The 25,987-nt window shown below is 38.1% G+C and overlaps 1 long non-coding RNA gene across 1 annotated transcript; it reads left to right on the top strand.

The window, feature by feature from the left end:
- The first annotated feature begins 1,396 nt into the window (after window positions 1–1,396).
- LOC117413117 (uncharacterized) lies at window positions 1,397–21,044 on the top strand. Its single transcript, XR_004664088.2, has 2 exons — window positions 1,397–1,581; window positions 20,414–21,044. It is a non-coding gene; the product is annotated as an uncharacterized LOC117413117 (long non-coding RNA).
- Window positions 21,045–25,987: the final 4,943 nt, after the last annotated feature.

The following is a 25,987-nucleotide window of genomic DNA, read 5'->3' as shown; positions in this document are numbered from 1 at the left end:
TCATAAATAAAGGCAGTTATCTAATAATATTAGCTATTTGTTAAATCTCCACAAACCTTAATATTACCTGAAAAAATGTGTTATAACAACATTTCTGATCTGGTGGATACTACAGGGAGTGCCATGTTTAAAGCAGTATAACCTGACCAATGGTTTGTAATAGGATGGCATACTTGTGTGAACTAGCAAATCAAGCACCACTGATACCCCGGACCATACTATCATGTTCCTCCTGGTTACCTGAGTTTTATTGAGGGTGATTTTACAGTGATGTTAGATACCAGCTTTGCTGTTCTTTCCTCCACAGCCTTGTACGATTAGGACAAGCTTTCTGTGAAGACGGACCATGGAGGAAACAAGAGCTAACTGGTAGAAAGAAGGTCTGGCAGTACAGCAAGGCTGGCACATACAATAGTTATTAAATACTGTACTGTATATTGAAATATTTAGTCTCTTCGGTGTAACAATGGTGGTTTACCCAGAAAGGCTCAGTTTTAAATATCTACAGTGCCTATCTATCTCTAGTGCTTAACACTGCAGTGTTTGTTTTCATGGTAGTCCACGTGTTGTACATTACACACACACACAGAGTATACACACCCACACACAGACACACACAACCACACACATATACTGTATACAAAACACTCACCTGCACACACACACACATACATAAAAGACTCAGGGGAACCACACATTACAGCTTCAGTCAGCTTTTCTGTACATTTAAAAAATCATTATCGATCATTATCAGTATCTTAATCCAATACAGACCAAAGAAATGCAGAATGCATAAAAATGTAGTTATGTAATATATAATGCCATCATTTGAAATTCATGATATGCGAGTAGAAGTACATTGTAGTACTTTTGCAGAACAGTGAGGTATGGTGAAGCATATTAACACATATGGCAAACCACGGTAAACTATGGTAAGTGCATAGTATACTGTGGGAAAAGCATGGTAAAACCACAAAAATACAGTGGTAAACTTTAAGGGAATAGACGCTAACTTCCTATAAAAAAAGGGTTACTTTAATAAAAAAAATATCAATGGCAAGTCATTGGTTAGTTCTTACATGAGGAGTTTATCTTTGTGTTTTCATGTATTTGTTATGTGCTGGCCAGCCTACTAGAACATGAGCAAGCTGTGAACCACGATACCCAATTTAACTATTTAATAACTATCTCGTAAAGACAGTGTCTATTTTTAGCGACTCTGTGCCTAAAAATATATCTTTCTTTTCTATTTCTGTGTCTGTGTCATCCTGTTATTTGTCTCTCTCTCTGCTGATAAATATAGTTGAGTTGGTTTTGAAGTGTGTGGAAACTGTGACAAAAGATGTTTTGCAGCGAATGCTTCCTGTGTCAGAGGCAGCAGAGTGCCTCGAGAAACCACAGGCCCCAGAGCTGCTATCGTATCGGTGACGCTGCAGCGCTGTGGAAAAAGGCTGTCGTGGAAAAACGTTTTCTTTACACTGCGAGGAAGTTTATTCTTCCGAACAAAAGTGACTATTTACTACTAACCAGAAAGGATATTTTTTCCTGTTGAGGACTTTCCCTTCAAAAGAGAGACAAATGGTGAGACCGCATTTTGAACTAATACAGTATTTCTTCAGCTAATCTGTGCTATCTCAGGGGGTTCTACTGTACCCGGGGAGTCTGTAACACAAAAAAAACCGTCTATTGTTTCAAACCGATCATGTGTGTACAAAAGACACCTTCGGCTATAAGAGGAATACAACAACTGTTAGCGTTCAAAACTTAGGTGACAACAAGGACCCTTATCAAAATGCTGGGTCATTTATTTTGTTTTAATGTGGTTTTCTGGTTATTCCTTTAAGAAACAACTGGTTACGACTACTTCAGCAAAGTTTAGTTATACCAATGTGTCAAATTAATGCATTCTCTTTTTCTAGATATATTTTTATGAGAACATAAGAAAGTTTACGAACAAGAGGAGGCCATTCGGCCCATCTAAGCTTGTCCAGTTCCTAGTAGCTGATTGATCTCACAACTTTTTTCAAGTTGGGTCTAAAAGGATACAAGTGTTTCTGCCTTTCTGTTCAATCATCAGTTAAATTATGTACTATACAGCAGCATACCCCAAATGTGTCACAATATCTGTTTTTCATATTGGTGAATTGAATGGTACCATGAATTATGCGTTAATGACATTTCTATATGACAAGCACAGTGGAGGCGGTTGCTTTATTTCCAAAAAGTTATGTATTTCTGACTCAATTGCATAAGGGTTTACTCAGCTAACAAATATAGCACAGATATGACACTGTGCTGGAACAGACTGTTTCACCCACGCTTGCACATGTGACAAACTCAGAAAGTCCATCTATCCTGAGATTTTCCTAGAGAAATTCTAATAAGCACACTCCTACATACAGTAGCTGTGCAACGCTGGCTCTTCCAGGTATAATAATAACCAGTGTTTACAGATTAGTCTTATTTCAGAGTTCTTTGTACAGGTCAAATGTTTCGTGGGTCTGGTGACTGCATGGTGACTTAGTTGAATGTTAAAATATTTTGTATATCAAAGCCCATACTTGTATAACAGTTTAGCATAGTAAAAGCATGGCAAAGTGTAGCAAAGCATAGTACAGGTAAGGCACAGAGATGCTAAATCATATAAAAATCATGGTAAATGCATAATATAACCATGGGAAAAGTGCAAAATGACAGTGCATATATATCGGGCCAAACTATTTTAAGGAGCAATCGTTAGAAATACATTGACTGTGTCACAAATAATTGAATACACTACCACATTTGTATATCTTACATACATTTGACACCCTGTTGTAACAAACCCTGTCATATATTTGTGCCACCCCTGTAAGAATTATTCAGCTGTATGCCTATTGTATATTATTGTTGCCCCTTGACCGGTGACCTCAAATGTTCATTGGTGCTCTGTTTAGTTGTCAGGAATTGGGCATGTGTCTGGAAAGAAGACCTGACCCTGATTTTTGTACTTTTGCGTCTTGCAAATTAACGGTTTAATTCAAGAATGTAGTACAGCTATGGCCAAAAGTTATAATTTTAGGATTGAGGCATAATTTAAAAAAAGAAACTATATGACCATAATTGAGATATTTTATTTAACATCACGTAATCAAAGAAACTACAAAATGATATCGCAAAAAATCTACCGGAAGCCATAATAGTATTTCATGTTCGAAAATGTTGAATTTTTCCATTTTTGGCAGGGACGTAATTCAATATGTTAAAGTAACGTTATGCAGCAGGTTTCATTCGACTTTATGGAGCTAAATTAGTTAATTCTATAGGATGATGCAAAACTTTTGGCCAGAGCTATATGTTTGTGAGTGGCTGCTTATTGAGCTAGCTGGACAAAGGGTTTAGCCCAGAAGACCCTTACACTGTGCTGTAACTGAACATGGATGTGAGCATTTCTTTTTCTTTGTTTTCAATTTCCTTGATGATCCTTGAATTCAACCCTACTATTTCCTCAGAGCTTTTGAACTCCCAAAGCAGCATTTTCTTTGAACATTTATAAACATAAAGGTCAGATTGTATACTCCGCAATCGTGAGATCAATCGGACTGAAAATAGGAGCACTACACATCGTATCCTATCTATAGGACAGCATGAGAGAGATTGGATCGTACTGAGCAGTGATTCATATAGCATGACACTTCAAACAGCTCCTATTGACCAGCAGATCTGAAACTTTAAGACATGAACTGCCAAACTAGCAGATTCCAGTCACTTTTGTACTTGGGGCCTATGGCATCCTAGCAGGGCTTTGCTGCTGTCAACCAGATTTTTGCTGTGCAAAATTGCTGTGTAAAAACCAAATGCCGAGATGTATTCACTTATCCAAGCAAAAGAAAGTAAACAGAACATGATTTAAGGTATTTTTTTCTAAAGTAATGGTGTATAATAGCGATGACTTGTTTTTAAGTGCAGTGAACTCAGAGGTAAACATTACAAATTCTAAAATAAACGACTCGACAGGCCTCATCCTCGTTTATTAGAACTTTCAATGTTTACTTCATACACTACACTTAAAACTATCACTTAATTATCCTTATTTATTATTATTATAGTTTTATTCTGGTGTATGTTGGAGACCTCTATGGAATGAGTTTTGGTGATTTCAGCTCAATTTACAGTGGACATCAGATTAAAACCATGACTGACACTACAGCCCATTTTTTTCCAACAGAACAACAACAACGATAGGCCTAAAGTTGCAGGGCTTTGTATTTCCACTGCTAATAGACGCACAGGAAGCATGCAACAGATCGCATTGAAAGAAACAAAACCACAAAAAAGAGTTGAGCTCTTAACACTTTGATGGGGTTCAGTACAAATAGATTTGTGATATGTCAATTTAAAAATAATTTTTGGCGTTTTTTTTTTTTAAAGGTTAATGATCATGAATACATTTCTTGCTAATGTCAACAGCAAAATTAACAAGTCAGTTAGATATAGGTTACTTTTGTCAGTTAAAAAAAAATAATTACCAAACATTCCGCTTTGCTATTTTCATCACCCACCTTAAAATAATATAGATCTTGTAAAGTGGGAGTTTGCAAGTAAATACAACTGGCAGGACTGAAAAAAAAGAGTGACATTTAGAGGAGCAGAATGTGCAGGGAAATTAGATTTGCATATGTGTACTTTAAATTAACTGTTCAGATTATCGCTTGTGAAGAGAAAGTGGGTGGCCAAGGCATGTTGTTTGTGTTGTGCTATTTACAGCCAAGCCCACATACTTGCTATTTATGTTAAACACTATAGTTTCTTTAAGCAACTAATATTTTCCCATCCCACCCCCAGTATTACAATCTAGATATGCATTACATGATCTGTTCTACAGTACAAAATCACCACATTGGAGCATTACAGTATCAACCACTTCTGTACCTGGGGTTAATGGTTTTCCATCATGACCCATGTGGAACATACAGTAAGTACAGGTATATGTTTTATATTAGATAGGGTGACACATATAGAATGTATTATAGAACCAGGCTCCAGAATTGGTAGCAACACATTCTTTCTTACTCGAAGGTGTTTCATCACCGCCACGCCCCCTACGCTCACGCCCCCTTCTCCCTACGACGAGTTTGTTCTGTCTACATTCATTATGGCAACATGGATTCACCACATCTTATCGCTGTGGATTGCAATACTTACCTATGCAATTTTTGTAACACATTGCCCTACAAAATTTGAAATTGTAGGAAAGTCCGTTTCTTGTACTGTCTGTCCAATGCTTTGCCCTCCATCTCTGAGTGAGCTCCAATAACGCCAGTGATACGCGGACTGAGCGGTGAGATATATAGTCCATAATTATAAATAAATAAATACATAAATAAATAAGACACACATTTTAAACCATTTTCTTCTTCTAAAAAATGTCCTGCTTCTTAATTCGAGTCGCACTTACGACACAATTTGTTCCTGAAAGTCGCGTTGTAAGTCGGATTGTCGTAAACCGCAAGCACATTTCCCATAGACAATGTTAGAAATTGGGGTTACGTTCCTGACTCTTTGGCCAGATAATATAGTTTTACAAAAATGACCCGTTATATTATACTCATGCAAATATTTATTTAACTCTTTACACTTACATGCATAAAACAAACACTCTAAGTGACTGAGTCAGGGCGACCACGACAGGTACTGCGGTTCGGACACCCAGCATGCGCACATGACGCATGGCTCATGTCTTGCCGTGTAGTAAATGCCGTTGAAGTAGGGTAATAATGCAAAAGAGTCGAAGTGCCGTGCATCGTAAATCAAAGCGTCATAAGTCAAGGAGCGCCTGTATACGAACATAAGAAAGTTTACAAACGAGAGGAGGCCATTTGGCCCATCTTGCTCGTTTGGTTGTTAGTAGCTTATTGATCCCAGAATCTCATCAAGCAGCTTCTTGAAGGATCACAGGGTGTCAGCTTCAACAACATTACTAGGGAGTTGGTTTCAGACCCTCGCAATTCTCTGTGTAAAAAAGTGCCTTCTATTTTCTGTTCTGAATGCCCGTTTATCTAATCTCCATTTGTGACCCCTGGTCCTTATTTCTTTTTTCAGGTCAATAAAGTACCCAGGGTCGACATTGTCTATGCCTTTTAGGATTATGAATGCTTTAATCAGTGGTGTGTGTACAAATGTAGTGTAAATATAATATAAATATAAATCGCCAACAAAAGATGTGAATTCCTGAGTACACAAGCAACGCGACTGCCTGCCGAGAAAAGATGAACAAAGACGTCGCTGCCCGATCTTGAATCATCCATGACATACAGGCAGACATTTTCAAAGAAGTGTCATTAGCTTCCTGAGGAATGCGAAGAAATTATGCCGACCTGGCATCTCCAGATCAGTTCCTGTTTCAGAGGGCGGTGGCTGCTTCTTTTGATAAGTTCTCCCTGATAAATTAGAGAACATCAGAACCTAAAATATCCTTACCACCGAGAAAAATGGGTGTTATAAATAATGCTTTATATTAAAATGATGGTGCAGCAGTCTTTATAAAAATCATCAAATAATTACAGAAACAACATCTGTGATAAAGATAACTGATGGTTTTTGGCATTTGACACAGTTATGTAATCCTACATATATTCATTGACATGTACTCACAATAAACTCTACAGCAGAAATTATATTTGGCTCAGGATGATAACTTCCAAAAGTAGGCTGTAATTTACAGTAATGAACTCTGTATTTGGTACAGCATCCAGACCACATCATTTGACTGTCAGCACTCAACAACAGTGTATTGTTACAGACGACACAAAAAAAAGTACATGCCTGGGATATGCAAATAAAAAGGGAGAAACAAGTTGTGGCAGAGCAGGGCTCTGCCCTTAGAAATACTGGCAGGGAAGGAGTTAAATTCTCCTCCCTGCCCAGATTGATTGTGTCAGGTGGGAGCAATCAGTTAATTAATCATCCAATTAAGGACCCAGCCACCTGGCATAAAAGGAGGCCTCAGCCTCTCATTTAGGAGGAGAGTTCTAGAAGGAGAGGAAGCCACTGTGTTTTTCTGTGTGTGCTGTGGGTTTTTCATTTTTGCAATCCAGTGAAGGCAACGCCCAGCCTGGAAGCTTTATTCTTTTGTAAGTTTCATTTTGTTTGTATTTTGTGTTTTGAACCTTTTTGTTTGGCCCTTGTGCCGGTTTATTTTGTATTTTTGTTTATTAAAACTTTGATTTTGAATTTCTAAACTGTCTCTGAGTCTCAAACCTCGGTCATCCTTGTCACAGTTCCATATACTATAATGTGGGGCTGTTAGGTAACAGTAAATACAAAATAAACCGGCACAAGGGCCAAACAAAAAGGTTCAAAACACAAAACACAAACAAAATGAAACTTACAAAAGAATAAAGCTTCCAGGCTGGGCGTTGCCTTCACTGGATTGCAAAAATGAAAAACCCACTGCACACACAGAAAAACACAGTGGCTTCCTCTCCTTCTAGAACTCTCCTCCTAAATGAGAGGCTGAGGCCTCCTTTTATGCCAGGTGGCTGGGTCCTTAATTGGATGATTAATTAACTGATTGCTCCCACCTGACACAATCAATCTGGGCAGGGAGGAGAATTTAGCTCCTTCCCTGCCAGTATTTCTGAGGGCAGAGCCCTGCTCTGCCACACAAGTATATTTAACTTTTGGGCTGGAAAAGCAGTCCATAACTGTCACGTGTTTCAGAACACATTTCCAGGAACCTTTGACAGCCCCGACCCCCTTGAAATGTGGATCTGTTTACTTTGCAGACATAATATTCTTCGTGTTAGCCTGCATACTCCAGTTGTTTAAACAAGACGGCTGATTTAGACAGATAAAAACAGATTGCATAAGGCGGGCATCTTTCCCTTCTCCTGCTGTGCTCACTTACTGAACAGGTGAACATGAGACATAATACAATTTCTATTATAAGATATGGAAAAAAAGCAGTCTCCGTGACTAGACTCCTGTTTATATTCCTGTAATCTATACTTGGAAGAGTGAGCTTCAGTCGAGTTTCAGTACAACTGAATAACCCTCAATGAACACTTTTAGACTTAATAGATTTTTTTTTTCTTCTAAGCAATACAGGAGGCAGACAGTTGTTGTGCTCTGAACAGGTGTTTACATTGCAAGAAGAATGGATTTTTTTCTTCCCTCACTTGTAAGCCCATGAGTCACCTTCACCACAAACCCCAATTTCATAAAATTCCTCATTAGTACCCAGCAGGACTGTGGGACACGTGGTTAGCTACTCATCAAACCACATAAATCTCAGGGATGTTGTCACCTCAGTCAGGACTGCAGTGAATCGTTGTTCTATATTGTAATATGTTACTGAATTTATTTCAACTACCTGCATAGTTTTCAAAATACTTTGTAGAGTCACTTACTCAGTGAGTGCAGTTGATGTAGAAAAAAACACTCTGGTCACTTGTAAGTTATTATGTTTTACTGTTAAATAGAAATGATTTACTTTACCAGAATACAGGAATGATGCAAATTCCAGTAGGGGGTCCTGAGGAACGGGGAGCCAGTCCAGCCCAGGGCTGCACAGTGAGTTTGGGAGAGTCTTAGCTGGGAGCCTTGTATTTACTGGATCTTAGTGCTTTTACTCTAACCACTAATCCACACTGCCTGGGTGATGGGTTATACTTGGCCACGAACAGCCCCAAACTCTGACTCCCCTGGAATGAATGTTTGACGTGTCACTGGTCTACACTACATATATAAATGGCAGGGCACACCAAAAGTTTCTTAGCAGATGCCACATTTTTATGTTTTCTGGTGAGCTGATGAAGGGGGGGGGACCTAGAATTGGAGACTCGGAGGAGCGTCAATCTGTGCCTCAGATATTTCACTGGCCAGCAAGATCAATTCAAATATGGCATATCTTCTTCATGTATGTGGCTTCCCTAATCAAGCTAAAAAGTGGAGCGCTGTCATTATTATTATACAGATTTTTTCTGTTAAAGAAGAGTTCGGTTTTGCTGTTAAAGAAGAGTTCCCATGGCAACAGAAGATGGCTGTGGTTACAGATAGTTTTGCAGTAATAAAATGACATCAGGAGCAACCCAAATTGATCTTCCCAATCCCCCAGGAATCCACGGGACTGACATCTGCAGCAGATTGGTAAAGTATAATGACCTTGTATTCAAATTAAAGCAGACAGTGTACCTGTCTAGCAATTGTCATGCAGCTGTCCCTTTAGAGCATAACGATAGTACTGTATATTACAAATAGGTTACATACACATCTATAGCAACACCTTCCCAGAGCAGACTGCTGGCTTTCAAATGCTGACCTCTTGTTTTGTATGTTACAATGCTGGTTATGTAATCAGGAACATAAGCACTTGCCCCATGTTTTCAAAAGATATAAAAATAAAATAGAGACAAAAACGCTGGAGGGATTGGCACTGAATAAATGTGGGAATCAATGACTTAGAATTGCAGATTTTTTATTTTCATTTTTTAAATAAGACAGAAAGAGGATGATATATTTTGTAATGTGGTTATGCCTTTTCAAAACATTTTGGTAGTTTAGGCTGATGTCTTAAATGCCTGTTAACATTTTTAAAATGTCATATGAAAGAATAATAATTTACTTCGTGACTCTGTCATGAAACAGGTGGCACTTGTGATTCAGCCACTCATGTATGGCATGACTTTAAGTAACACTGAAACCCAACTGTTATTGGCACTGTTGTGGCCTTGTTAGACAGCACTGAGCAAAAAAGACTTGAACAGGGTTTTCATTTTTCCTAAGGCAGTGGACATCTCAAAAAGTCGGCCAAGCAAAATATGTATTTCTGTTTATAGGGCCTGTCAGGTTCTTAAAGCAGTAGATTATTACCAGTTGACTGTCTCTCAGCTGCTCCAGTTTCAACCACTGTAACTTGTACTGCAGTAGGATGAGACAAAACAAAAATACTCTGATGTGTTCTCAGCGCAGCTAAACCATGCAGTACCATCTATTTATTTAAGCAATACAATTGCCACTTGCATTGCCAGATCCATTGTTCTGGTAGATCTTTTTCATTTCTTTGTAGTGTGTAAAGAATATTTGCACTATTTAGGGAATTTACACTATTCAATACATTCAGTAAAGTGTGTTGGGAAGCACTGGATGGGACCACAGGGCTGGGGACTGGTAACCCCATTTCAATGTCTTCTTTAGTGTCAGATTCAGCATTGCCCTTCTTTAAAATGAATACAGCTCCCCTAGTGGTAAATGGGAAGCCATGTCAATACAGAATTAATCAAAGAAATAGGGGATTTTTAGGGACTGTTCCTTTACTGTTGACCTAATTTCCAGATAGCATACAGGCATTTATTTATACCTATCTATCTATCTATCTATCTATCTATCTATCTATCTATCTATCTATCTATCTATATATATATATATATATATATATATATATATATATATATATATATATATATATATATATATATATATATATATATATATAAAAACACCATTACACAATTAACTATGTAGTAAATGACATCACAAACACATTAATAGAAATAAGTGAGTGTAGGTACCATGGTATCAAAAGCCTATAAGTACCTCCACTGTTTGTTTTTGTATGTTATATATATATATATATATATATATATATATATATTTTATTCAGCAGACACATTTATTCAAGGCGACTTACAGAGACTAGGGTGTGTGAAACTATGCATCAGCTGCAGAGTAACTTACAACAACATCTCACCCAAAAGACGAAGGAAGGTCACACAGTGAGCCAGGATTTGAACCGGGGACCACCTGGTTACAAGCCCTTTTCTTTAACCACCGGACCACACAGCCTATAGCTTATAGCCTATATATATATATATATATATATATATATATATATATATATATATATATATATATATACAGTGCCTTGCGAAAGTATTCGGCCCCCTTGAACTTTGCGACCTTTTGCCACATTTCAGGCTTCAAACATAAAGATATGAAACTGTAATTTTTTATGAAGAATCAACAACAAGTGGGACACAATCCTGAAGTGGAACGAAATTTATTGGATATTTCAAACTTTTTTAACAAATAAAAAAATGAAAAATTGGGCGTGCAAAATTATTCAGCCCCTTTACTTTCAGTGCAGCAAACTCTCTCCAGAAGTTCAGTGAGGATCTCTGAATGATCCAATGTTGACCTAAATGACTAATGATGATAAATAGAATCCACCTGTGTGTAATCAAGTCTCCGTATAAATGCACCTGCACTGTGATAGTCTCAGAGGTCCGTTTAAAGCGCAGAGAGCATCATGAAGAACAAGGAACACACCAGGCAGGTCCGAGATACTGTTGTGGAGAAGTTTAAAGCCGGATTTGGATACAAAAAGATTTCCCAAGCTTTAAACATCCCAAGGAGCACTGTGCAAGCGATAATATTGAAATGGAAGGAGTATCAGACCACTGCAAATCTACCAAGACCTGGCCGTCCCTCTAAACTTTCAGCTCATACAAGGAGAAGACTGATCAGAGATGCAGCCAAGAGGCCCATGATCACTCTGGATGAACTGCAGAGATCTACAGCTGAGGTGGGAGACTCTGTCCATAGGACAACAATCAGTCGTATACTGCACAAATCTGGCCTTTATGGAAGAGTGGCAAGAAGAAAGCCATTTCTTAAAGATATCCATAAAAAGTGTCGTTTACAGTTTGCCAAAAGCCACCTGGGAGACACACCAAACATGTGGAAGAAGGTGCTCTGGTCAGATGAAACCAAAATCGAACTTTTTGGCAACAATGCAAAACGTTATGTTTGGCGTAAAAGCAACACAGCTCATCACCCTGAACACACCATCCCCACTGTCAAACACGGTGGTGGCAGCATCATGGTTTGGGCCTGCTTTTCTTCAGAAGGGACAGGGAAGATGGTTAAAACTGATGGGAGCCAAATACAGGATGGAGCCAAATACAGGACCATTCTGGAAGAAAACCTGATGGAGTCTGCAAAAGACCTGAGACTGGGACGGAGATTTGTCTTCCAACAAGACAATGATCCAAAACATAAAGCAAAATCTACAATGGAATGGTTCACAAATAAACATATCCAGGTGTTAGAATGGCCAAGTCAAAGTCCAGACCTGAATCCAATCGAGAATCTGTGGAAAGAACTGAAAACTGCTGTTCACAAATGCTCTCCATCCAACCTCACTGAGCTCGAGCTGTTTTGCAAGGAGGAATGGGCAAAAATTTCAGTCTCTCGATGTGCAAAACTGATAGAGACATACCCCAAGCGACTTACAGCTGTAATCGCAGCAAAAGGTGGCGCTACAAAGTATTAACTTAAGGGGGCTGAATAATTTTGCACGCCCAATTTTTCAGTTTTTTATTTGTTAAAAAAGTTTGAAATATCCAATAAATTTCGTTCCACTTCATGATTGTGTCCCACTTGTTGTTGATTCTTCACAAAAAATTACAGTTTCATATCTTTATGTTTGAAGCCTGAAATGTGGCAAAAGGTCGCAAAGTTCAAGGGGGCCGAATACTTTCGCAAGGCACTGTATATATATATATATATATATATATATATATATATATATATATATATATATATATATACAGATCCATTTGTATAAAACCAATTTGTATAGTGTAATGGAGTTAAAAGGTACTCATCTGCAATCTTGAAATGTGTGAGAGATATATATATATATATGTATATATGTAAATTACCTAACAATTCCCCCTGGTATCAACGATATTATACCAGTAGGTGAATGTGTATCTTTGAAGGCTAATTCAAAACCAAGTGGTTGTTTTTCAAGGTTTTGTTAGAAGCAAAGCATCCCATGTGATGTCCATAGACTTCCATTTGAGTGGTAAACATTGTTGTTTTTTGTTGTTGCTGCAGTTTCCTCTTGTTTTTAGTTTTTTAGGAGCTGTGTTGTGCGAATGAGTCCATCCTAACTGGCACAGACAGGAAATGAAGAGAGATGGCAGGAAGCCCACTGTGGGTTCAGAGTGCAGTTGAGATGCCACAATCTGCTTTGAGCTGTGACACTGTCATGTAATTATAGTGAAGGGTATCTGGCAGAGACCAGAACTCAGGCCTAGAATCAGACAATCGAAACACTACTGCAGAACTATGGTTTATTTTTAAGAGGTCATTTAATTGAAGAAATAGTTGAACCATGAATTAACCATTTGTGGTTAAGTGTCCACTATATTTTACATTGTCATTCAACATAGTAAATTAATCATATTTAGGGTACCGCTGAATTTCTGTTGAGATCTGGCTGTGCTGTCTACAATCTCTTGTAAAAGATATTATTGTGCCAGTCAGTGTGTTATTAATTTCAGGTTAATAACTGGACAGTTTTCTTACCACTGGTGTCCTGCTGTGATTAGCGTAGGTGTAGAATCAGTCCTTCATTTCAGCTGAAACTATAAGCTTCTGGATCTGTTTTTAAAAACGTTATGAGAAACTGAATATCTCCTTTGGAGGTTTCATATCCTTATTATATTTTAAACTTCCAAGTTTATTTAAATACTACAGAAAATGTTGTCTTTTCTTTCTGCCCCGTTCATTTCAGACAGGAACATATTCAACGTGTGGTTTATTTTTAAATTCCAATAAGAATAACACGATTTGAAACTCAGAACTTAGAAAAGCAGATCATTTGTGAAATTAAATTGGAATCATTAATGGCATGGAATAGCAATTGACTTCTAATCCCTAAAATAAAATACAAGATAAAGCCTATTATTAAACTACTGTTTCCTTGGGGCTGTTTATATACCGTAGAACAGATGAAACAAAAAGCAGGATAAAACATCAAAATAAACACAATTGAATGAGACAGTGAATCCTAGAAGAACGAAGCAGCAGTTCTGATAAAACACTAAACACATCAGCACTCTGTAGAAACATACAAGAACTGATCAGCTTCACCGACATGCCATTTGAGATTCTTCAGCTGTACCTGTGCAGGGAGCCGATGTGGTTTGTCCTGATGTCCACTTGAGTTTCCTGTACATCTGGGGAAACTGAGTACCACTGTTTCTCCTGGTTTTAGAGCTGCCTTGTAGTGAACATCTACGTGCTTTTAGTACTGTATGATTGAACACATTGAGATAATGCAGATCGGTAATCACGTGGCAAATGGAAATGAATATTCACCCACTATTATCACTCTGATTATTATTAAACTTTTATATTCCAGGTACTGTCCCTGTATAGCATGATGTTTGACATTTCTGCAAACGCCACAGTGTAGTATAGAGCACATAACAAGTGTATCCATGAAAAGGAGATGGGGGGGGGGGGTGGAGCACTAATTATAAGTATTAAGAAAATTCATTTAAAAACCTTTCCACTCCTTTAATGTTGCTGTTTTAAAAAAAAAAAAAAGTCTGCTAAAGAAAACTCAATTTAAACTACTGGCTCTTATGTAGGCAGGGCATTATTGTCAAATGGAGCATTAAGCTTGCGCCCTCTATGGGTTACTAAAGGCTTTGCTTCTAAATGTACACAAGCTTTAGCTTCTTCAAAAAGCTCACACTATTGTGACAAATAATGTTATTTGCCTGAGAGTCCTGGAAAGCATACCATTAGTAACTGCATTAAATACCCATACCTGCGGCAGCTGTGGATACAAACACGAGATGGTTCTCCCAGGAAGAAAAGCTGTCAACTACAAGTAGCTATGTGGTAAAGACTGTGTTATGCAAATCACTACTCTCTTTAAAACATGAACTTTATCAGCACTGGGAAATTGATTTTACACATATTAAAATCTGTATGCTAAGCCCTCTTCAGTGTCCTCAGGGTGAGATAAAACCAGGCATTCACTTATCATTGAGATGTGATGCTTTTAAATTATGAATATGCCTTTATTTTTTCTAGAAAGATATCTGAGATTGGTCTCATAGGTTAGAAGTGGCAGTGGCAATTGTGGTGACCTAGAAGTGCTGTAGCGAAGGGTTTGTTGTCAGGTGCCAGCATGAAACCAAAAAAAAAAAAAAAACACATTCCTGTTATTTGCTATACTGTATCTAGCACTCACCAGGCTTTGGAGCATCTGTGGCAGATTCAGACAGGAGAGAGCCACCAATGGAATGAAATGAATGATTCATTGAATTGACAGATAAACATGCCCGTAAATGATTACATTGTTATTGGAATTTGGCCCACGGTCTTGCCCATTGGAGCTCGTTAGCCGCCCCTGTACTGGTAAAACTATGATGAATGCAACATATGAAGTAGTTCAAAACTAAAGCCAGCGGGCAGGACAAATGGCCTCAGGCCACCTGCCCCCTAGACAAGGCAGCTGCAAGGTGGAAATCAGAATGTATTCCTGATTTTATCATTCTTCTTGTTTTGTGCTGAATGAACTAGTGCATAAAACTATGATGTCGTTTCACATTTAGACTGACCGGTTCTGAATACAGTTATGCTATACGATAGAAATGCACATTGTTTAGAAATGCTAAAACAAACTTAAATTCTTAGAAGTCTTTTTCAAAGTGCTAGGCTTTGCCAAACTGGTAATTAGAGTCACCTTAATTACATTGTATGTATACGAATGCACAAAATTGACAGCAAATTGCTCCAGAATAGATCATGCTTACTGTGCCCAAACTACTTGATTACCAAGATTGTAACAAGTCCTCTCTGTCCAATTTCTAATTAAACAGCGAATTCTATTAATATGGAGACAGATCCCAATGTTTTCTTTTTCAGTTAACTGACCAGAAAGATAACTGAATTATCTTGTAATCTCTCTAGGGAGGAAGGCAAACTTATTAGAGGTTCTCATTAGACACAGAACCACTATTAACTGAAGGTCTTGTATTCTTTGCAGACTGACATTACTGAACTCATGTGCAGTTAGTGCAATATGTAGTGTTTACTGCAGATATAATGGGGGCTAACAGACTATCTATCCACTTTAATCAATCATATTTTATCAATTGTTTTATTATTTGAAAGTTTCACTGAACACCCCTTGCTTTTTTGTTCACTGATTTGGCCAATTCTCTTACTCTTGCCACCTGATAAAAGAGAGGATATACAATGGGTGTATGATAAATCGTGCCTGCGCGACGAATGCCTTAGATTGTTATGCCTTTACTCAAACATTGATTATTTTTTAGTTGACCACAAAGCTTTTTCTTTTTTTATTTACATCACATGTACTGTAAGTAGCCATTTACTTATGATGACAGATTGAATTTTCACTTTCTTTTTGTTTAGCAGATTAAACACCGATATTGCAAAGGGAGGTTCTGATTTTAAAGGTTGGTGAAGTCAATATAAAATAACTATATTATAGAAAAAATAACTCAATATTATAGTATAAAAAAAACTAGTAACACTACTGCAAGTCCTAATCTGCAGCACGTTAGGAAATATTTTACATACGGTATGGAACTTATTCTTAGACTTTGAGGTATGGGTTGCACTGTTTATTGAATTTGCTTAATTTCCCCAGTGCATAATATCTCCATGTATTGATAGACAAATTGATTTAATAATTTCCACATACTTAGCTTTATTCCTGCAGTATATTGCCACTTTATCAACTGGCTAAATGTACTAACCATGGACTCCATGTTGCCATGGAAACAGTAATGATTCTCTCCCTGAACCCCCAGCATGCTCTCTGATTTCTGCTGCATGCTATATGTGGAATTGAGCATGTAATGGAAACGTAATTAAATAAAATTGACGTAAATGAGCAGTGATTGAAATGAATCTGGTCAGAAAGATTCAATCAGTCATTACTTTTCTTTCTTTTTTTTCAGGTTATTTATAACCTAGCCTTCTCTCCGAAACATATCAGTGTATAAGACATTACATTTGTGGATAGGTTGTATAATGCATACATACCAGGCAACAATTTTTAAACTAGACAGCATGTTGGCCTAGAGCATTTTCAGGACCATGATATTCCATCAGTTCTATCGCAAATACAACCAAATACACAAGATTAGGTTTTGTTTCCTAGTGACAAAAAAACCCATGTGTTTTCATACTTCTTTGGCAACTGTAATGGCTGGCTTTTACATGCAAGTATTGTATGCATTGTATATGCATTGTGTGAGTGTGGGATATCCCAGCTCTCCAGCGATATGCTCTCTTAGGGAAACTTGCCTCTTTAAAAAAGTTCACCTCCCAGTCATGGTCATCCAATAAACAGCAGGGGCGGCAGGGGGGGGGGGGGGGTTTAGTGTGGGGTTGTGGGGTATGTAGACCCCACAGTCAAATGCTAAACCCACCAAATTGATTGAATGTGACTCCACAAAAAAAAAGTAACTTTTGAAGTATTTGCAAAGCATGTGTAAATGTTTTGACTGCAGTTTGGAACTTGCTCCAGAAAGCCAAATTCACACAGGTGATCTATTTATACACAGTTCTCTCTGCAAGCTATCACAGTTAGACCAGCTTTCAGTGGAAAAATAACATGCTCACTTTCTATTTCTTCTTTTATTTTTTTTTTATCATCTTTGGATTAGTCATGCCAACACTGTCCCCTGCACCTCAATCAAAATGAAATGTTTTGTATTTACTGCGACCACCTCGGGTGCTGTTTTACTCACTGTAGAACACAGTTATAGTTCCTGACAGCATATTACCATTCTTAAAACATTGCCATGAATAATGAGAGCAGACACCCCATTGCCAGCCGGGATGTGATTGTGACATGGGCAGCGGCAGCTGAGCTGGCGTGGGGGTGTTTTAACTCATGTAAAAAGACCCGGGGTCCCTAATTGAATTACAATACATAAATGAATTAGAGGCCTCGTAAAATGGCTCAAATCAAAAACAGCTCTGGCTAACAGTGGAGATGTCTGTTTGGCATTCTGCTATCATTTACTACTATCATCATTCGTTTCATGGGCTGTTTGAGATGCAAATGACTTGATTAAAACATATACAGCAGTGTAGATATAATGTGTGCTTTTGCATTTTTCCTCGGCGATGTCATAGCAAGGCAGACAATGTGCATCGGGGAAGGAGACAGCTCACCAAGCCATATTTCAACCCACGTAGCTTTGCTTTGACATTTCTACAAATGCTTTCAGAACTGTAATAGCAACATTTATTTTTCTCCTTTCATATAAATAGTGTCAATTCCGTGCATGGGTTAAACATCAGGTGCACACTTTTATCAGGGTTAGTTTTGAGTACTTAAAGTGTTTGTTACCCAATCCGGCAAGTATTACACCAATGAATAAATGCAGAATGACTGGTTTTGGGCATGTGCTGCCCTTTATACCCCAGTACCCCAGTTACTAAAGATTTTAATAGCCAAAAAAAAACTGTGCATGGAACCACATCACAGCAGAACCACAGTACAGCAGAACGAACACTACACTTACAGATCACTTACTGGTCAACCAAACACTCTACTTGTAACTGGTAGCAGTGCTCCTGGCTACTGTAAAGGACTGTAAAAGAATGTTAACAAAAAAACAATGCTCTCCTGGTTTCATTGTCATCTTAACCTTACCCCTCATGTTAAACTTTGTATTAATACAGTTGGCATTGAATTGTTGAAAATAATACATGTTTCAGAGTGCCAGATATTCCAGTCTTATGAACACCCTCCATTTCCTATGTGTTCCTAGTTTTCAGGCTCCACTGTATAGCTTCTATGTTCAGATTTAGAATTAGTGCTAGTATATTCAGTGAGTGAATTTAAACATCAGGCAACAATCTGACATTACACATTATGCTGGCTGTGTAAAGTGTGTGAATATGTGTGATGGTCCTGAAAGGACAGCAACACTCTATTGCACTCAATCACTTTATTTCTTTGCTGTAGTAAATGCGGAAGCTCTTGAACAAAGTTAGACAACATTAGCGCTTTGCTCCAACTGTGCCCTTTGTTAATAGCTAGAACCAATTAAAATGCGTAGTATAGAAATAGTAAATGGCAAAATTACTTTACAGATTTACTGTGGTACACTTTTAAAAGGGGTCTAAAGTAATTATTTATTTTTTAAAACTCTTAGAGTTGTTATAGCGAATGATATAATTCCATAAATATTTTCCTGTCGTGCTCTTGGCTATGTAGCATAGGGTTATTTTAAAACCAAATATGTGAGACTTTCTGTACAGTATAGTTAATGGAAATGCATGACACGATTTATGGAAATATTTTTTTTTAACTGTAACCCCTTTAAACATATTGAGGAATAACACTACAGGACTAGGGTTGCCAAGCCCCGACCCACGTGTATACATCCATGTAACAAAATCCTGATAACAGAATGTGTCAGATTTGGTGCATTTTGTGCATCTCATCACAGTTTTATATAAAATATGAAAACGACACCTTCCCTATCATTAGTATTGAACGCAATGAACTACTAGTGACAGTTTCCCTCTGCCGTGTGTGTTTAATAAATAATATGAAGACTAAGCCCCAGTATAATGTTAACATTATGGTTCAATATATTGTGTTGTATTATACAACAGGAACATATATTAAGGCGCGTATACAGTAAGTGTTAAGATCTGGATCTTAAAAAGACAGAAGTAAAAAGGTCTCTGTATTACCTTTACAGAATTATTGTGCACAGAGGTACACACAGGGCTATTGATTAATGGACATGATAAACAGGATTCTTTTACTGGAATGTGTGTCATGAAGAGGGTTATTTTGCTTGTATCATTTCCCCCTCGGTATGCATGTGTCAGGGCCTCATAAATGTGTTTTACAATAAAAAAAAAAAAACCTCATGCTGGTTGTAAGAAACAACCTCTGGGTAAAAAAATAACCCTTACCTAATAAGGTTTTAACACACATACAATACATACTGGATGTTTATCCAGTCAGGTTAGGTGCTTCAGAAATTGAGGATAACTGTCAAGAATCAGTGACTCAGTCCAAAACTTATTCAATGAGTGACATTCACTTAATAGCCTACTCTTTCAATGGCTGAGAGTGTTTTACATTAAACAATTTTAATGGCATAATAAGGAAGTTAATGCTGCAGATAAACACAAACAATTCTTACTCCCTTCGGGTACAAACTGAAGGCATATTTAGCTGCAGATGATTGGTTATATAATTATAAGATATCATGATAAGAGCTTTCAACAGTTGTGACGCTTATTAATAAGCACTTATTAATAAGAGTCAGGAGATTTATTGAAAGCACATATGACCTAACACCTGGTTAAATTTCAGAAGCGTGTGATGATCACTTTTCATATGAACTGTATTAATCCAATGCTTATTCATGTGGACTGATTGATTATATTAAACATTCACCTGGCATTAAATTGCACTGAACCTTTCATATTACAGTACAGTATATCCCAGCTTTTGTCGACCGAGCCCCCATTAGTCTGGGAGCTGCCAGCTCCCTTGGCCTTTCACCAGCTACTACTCTGCACATTGTGATTATATCTTTCTTTTTTCGTTCAGTGTTGACAGGTTAGTAAAGAACGGTGCGCCTGGCTCGGGGCAGTCAGGATGGATGGATGGCAGAAGCACAAAATGAATTCACAAGAACTTCCAGAGAGATCTCCAGTGAGTCATCAAATCTCCAGGGAGAAGGGCCGTCGTATGGAAATGTCAAACAGTCCTTCAGGCATATTAATCAGAGCCTAACATGGTCCTGGACTATTACACTCCCTTAACGTTCTACACAGTATTTTGACACCCTTTTGATCTTATAATGCTACCATGGCTGGTATTGGGACCAGCCTCCCTGTGGACTGCAGACAGCTGCTCATCTTAGCCACCTTTAAGGGATCAGATGGACACTTTGTAGTGGCCATATTCCCCACAGTCACACAGCAAATACCTGCTGTGGGGGAGTCATCACAATACAATTTACCAGGAATAACTTTAACTTTTGTCAGCTTTGTGCTGTACGTAAACACTGCCAATTGCATTTTAGATTCGCTTCTTTAGATTAACAGCATTTAGGAAACGTAAAAGGTTGTACAGAAAACAGTGAATGCGGAACAATCTACATTTAATTACCATCATGGATCAGGGTTGTTTGTACTGTATTAATCTATACCAAATAAATATTGCACACTTTTTTTCAGGAGGCTGTGTGGTCCAGTGGTTAAAGAAAAGGGCTTGTAACCAGGAGGTCCCCGGTTCAAATCCCACCTCAGCCACTGATTCATTGTGTGACCCTGAACAAGTCACTTAACCTCCTTGTTCTCCGTCTTTCGGGTGAGACATAGTTGTAAGTGACTCTGCAGCTGATGCATCGTTCACACACCCTAGCCTCTGTAAGTGGCCTTGGATAAAGGCGTCTGCTAAATAAACAAATAATAATAATAATATTTTCTACAATTAGGCTAAGAATCACTGTCGTTCCCCCCTCCCCTCAAAATAATCGAAACTAACTAAGAGACGCTTCTCTAAACTGGTGGTCTTTGTCCATGGTGCTCATCATGCATTGATAGAAGGCACGTCCTGTCCTGGTATCCCACCCACCCCACACACACACACATTGATAAATGACTAATTAAGGGACTACTGTCCCAACTCCAGGGTCACTTCCTTAACAGCAGTGACAACCTGGCCAGCTAGGTGTAGCAGATAAAAAGATGACCCTTGACCTCTCCCAGCTGCAGCTCCAAACAGCTGTCTTAGAGAGTGACTTTTTCTTTCTTTCTCCCTCCGAGTCTGGTACCAAAGGAAATGCACTAAAGAGACTCACATGCACTGCTACATGTTTGGTTTTCACAAACAAATGTCATGATTAAACAGTAGCGTTATTTAGATTCACAGCTGTCTAGATCAATGGAACAAACCTGCTAATGCGTCACCTATTTACGTCACCTGTAATGCGCAATCATTACATTTTGGAAATTGTATTATGAAGGCTGTGAATAGTAATCACATGGTTTCAATGCACATTGATCTTGCAGTGTATAACATTGATAATGTAGGTAGTTATATATTTATATTTGTACTTGAGCACAGGCATTGAAACAATTGATACAAATCAAAACAAAATTATATTTAGCACAGTATGTCGTGAATTTCCCAGCTTGATGCATCCACTCATTCACTGATATCAAAAGTGGCAAATGACGGAACTTCAAGAGTGTTTTTTTTTTTTTTTGATTACATAACAAAACCACGTTGGGCATGTTGGAAGCTAAAATAAACTAAAATTCTGCTGCTTTTTTCTCTCTCTCGCTCTCTCTCTCTCTCGCTCTCTCTCTCTATCTCTCTCTCTCTCTATCTCTCTCTCTCTCTCTCTGGAGGTGTGAATCCCTTTAGAAGTCAATGAATAGGTAATGAAGTGGACGAGTTGTAATTACTGCAATGGAAGGCAGAGCAGCGTGATGTGAACCAGGGAGGAAAAGGTCTGTCTGGCGTGAGCCAAGGGACGGCTTCCCTGCACTCCCAGCGATTCCTCTGCTCCAATTTAACATCACAAATTAAACCAGAGACTCTCTCTTCACTAACCACAGAGCACAAGACCATTAACCAATTAAACAACCAATCCTGCCATCTACACCCGCTTCATCTGGCTTTCCCTGTCAGTGTGGCTCCCCTGACATACCTGGAGCTAATCACCTGGCTAATCACCTGGAGCATCACACACAGCTCATGCACAGACAATTGTGAATACCGCTATTCTCAATCTAGTGCTTACTACATGTTGCTGAATGATGTATTACAATTTAAATCTCACTTTATCCCATGTAACAATACAACACTTAAATGTTTTCCCATGATCCCCGCCCTCATTTGCATAGCGGCCCCAGTGTGTTAATTACCACCCCCCCTCTGTCACCATTAAGTGCATGGTATTGCCACCTGCCAGCCATTACAGTATAAGCAGTATACATTGTACTATTCATCTAGCCTTATTAAAAAAACACCACTTTGAGATTGGCCTTTCAAATTGTGCCGCTGTACACAGTTATATTATTGTCTTTTTTTCCAGGCGTTTGTCACTGCGAGGGTTGAGTCCCTTTGTAAGACCCAATGGTGAAATACACCTCCAGCTGAGAGAATGACTTAATATAACAATAGAGGACAACTTTTCATTATTAACAAGTAAAATTCCACATGCTGCAGTTCATGAATTATTTAAGGTTGAGTTCCCCTACCAGGCAGAAAAAGAAGAAAAACAACAACACCACCCTGCCTTTTCATGGGAAACTGCTTGCTTTTCATTATTTCTCTTTATCACAACTCCGACAAAAACAAACAAAACTCTCAATCTAACAAGCACACAACTAAGGAAAAAAAACATGCCCCCCCTCCCCCTAATTTTCACAGGTTTAGAAAACTAGGAGGCAGTGCGGTCCAGTGGTTAAAGAAAAGGACTTGTAACCAAGAGGTTCCCGGTTCAAATCCCAGCTCAGCCACTGACTCATTGTGTGACCCTGAGCAAGTCAACTAACCTCCTTGTGCTCCGTCTTTCAGGTGAGATGTTGTTGTAAGTGACTCTGCAGCTGATGCATAGTTCACACACCCTAGACTCTGTAAGTCGCCTTGGATGAAGACATCTATTAAATAAACAAATAATAACTTTGAAGCTGGCAATCAAGGGTTTTTACATCAGGTAGCAACTCTGAGGAGCACAAAGTGTGAAGTTTAATAACATTATCATAACACAGATGAAACGAACTGCCCTCTATTGCAGGTAACTGTTTATTTCTAGATCCTCAGTTCCTAGTGGCTGACTGTGGTGCTGTTTGTAGTGAGTCATGCAAGTGAGGTTTGAACCCTATTACCACCATATTGAACCTCGGCTGGGGGTTGCATTGGCCTTTGCACTGCTCTTATGGATGAAACCCCTCTTTTGAAACTGTAATATAAGTGGATTTGCAGTACATTAATGGATACTTTTGAGCAAAAAGACTCAAATGCAATGTAGATTTCGAATTCATATTTACGGCAGGACTGTTAATAGCCCCTGAGACCCATCAGGTGTCGTTTTGTTCTCCTGCTGCTGAGATTCCTTAAATTAAGTTGTTAAAGAGGCTCTGTAATCAAGCCCTGAGACCATCAAACCTGGGTGATAAGAGGTTGAACCTGGACAATCACTGAAAACAGCAATAGATACACTAGAAATGATTTGCTCGCTGGCACACCTACGCAGTTTTGTCTAAAAGATACAGATCTTCATGAATTTAAAGAGTAAGATGCCTCCAGCAAAATGATCTCGAGTTATTGTTTTTGTGCTGCTTTGTCAACTGATGATGTGACTTCAGTTGACACTTTCCTGATCTTGATCTTATTTATTATTCAGCTGGGCCATTCTGTGTCCTTGCATTTTAGGTTCAGTAACTTCATTAACACAAGTGTCCCTGCCAGAGAGGTATTAATGATTAATAAATACAGGGTTCCGACATACAATCAAGGCTTATCTTAACATATACATTTTTATATATGTTTTATGGCTACCCCTAAGTGGATTCTCCTTAACTATTTGTTCTGTCAGGCAGGATTCTGTTTTGGTTTACTGCAACGTGATCTATAGTGAGTAATAGTTATAATTCTTCTAAATTGAAATCAAAGAAGAGGAGGTTTAACCCATGTATTCTCCAGCAAATCAAAACTACACCCTAAATCAGAGCTTCGAAATCAAATGTTTAAAAGGTACTAGATCAACTCATTTTTTTAAATGAAAAGGTTTATAGTTTAATGAATTTTAGTTTAGTATAATTAAAAAGTTGGTATAATAAAGCAACCAGGTTTCCTTTGTTTAAACTCCACAGGGTACAGGATTACAACAGCCTCCTGCATAGTTTTGGTTGGTTCTTCATTGTTCATTGTGAATAATATTATTCAGTAGTGGAATCATCTTGTCTGTTAATGAGAGATACTTCTTGAGAAATACTATATTGAATTCCTCAAAGTTAAAACAGACATTGGAATTCTACTTCAGAACTTCACAGGGAATGGAGTAGATACCCATGGATTTCAGTGTGGAGCAATCATCTTAATCATTTAGAGCTAAGTGCTGGCACTGATCATATGTTACAAATGAAATTTGCCAGATGGTCTACAGCATCTCAGAATTTGACTAAATTCAATGACTCAATTTGATTTAAATTTAATGACTAAATTCACACTTAAGGAAAAGTGCCCTTTTCTAGATGTATATCATTGTAGCGTGGTTTCAAGTACTTTAAGTTTGAATATTTGGTTGGTTTTACTTTAAAATGCCTTCAAATGTGCCTTACCACGACCAATGGGTTTTAGTGTACAGAATTTCAATATTTGAGCAAAACTGAATCCATTTGATGTTATGTTTTTTTTTTGTTTGTTTGTTTTTTGTGGATTACCTCATCTCTTTAGCTGTTCCTTGGAACGTGCCATTCAGCGGTCACCAATTTGGAGGTAAAATGAAGAACAATTTTGCCACCAGTCGTTCTGTATTGCTAGTAAATGAATATCATTTGAGATATCACTGTACTTCAGAGACAGATTGCACATTAAAAATACATATATTTAACTGTGCATGTGGCTGTTCTGAATCACATTTATTTTTCATATTTAAGGCCAAAACACCCCCCCCCCCCCCCAAAAAAAAAAAAAAATCACAATCACTTGCCAAAGTTTAAGGCAGATAGCCTGTTTTTAGCAGTGATCTGACACTCCCTGATGTGTAAAGCACTTCAAGTTTCTAAACGGGTTCATTTGAAGATGTTCCTAACACAGAATTGCCCTTTGAGCATGGATTTCCAAAGAGATATTTATAATGAAGCAAGCCACTTGATTTCAAGCCGATGATCCATTCCAGCAGCATTAGACATTTCTAAGCAGCTCTTGGTTGAATGGGTGCTGAGTAATGCTCTGACACTGTCTGACAATGGACAAGGCATGTAAATGTTTATCACATGTTTTCCATTGCAAATCATTTAGCAGAGGAGGATAGAAGGATGCCTCATGCTCTGATTATCCATAGTTTCCAGTACAGCTGGCTTAAATGCAAAATGGCTATTGCAAGCATTAGATCTTTAACTTCAACAATGCTACTGTATCTCGTCAATCATTATAAAGATC

This window comes from Acipenser ruthenus, chromosome 22 (assembly GCF_902713425.1).
Source record: "Acipenser ruthenus chromosome 22, fAciRut3.2 maternal haplotype, whole genome shotgun sequence".
In the NCBI taxonomy this organism is placed as follows: Eukaryota; Metazoa; Chordata; class Actinopteri; order Acipenseriformes; family Acipenseridae; genus Acipenser; species Acipenser ruthenus.
Note: the sequence above shows the minus strand (reverse complement) of the source record. Positions and strands in the feature narration are given on the sequence as shown.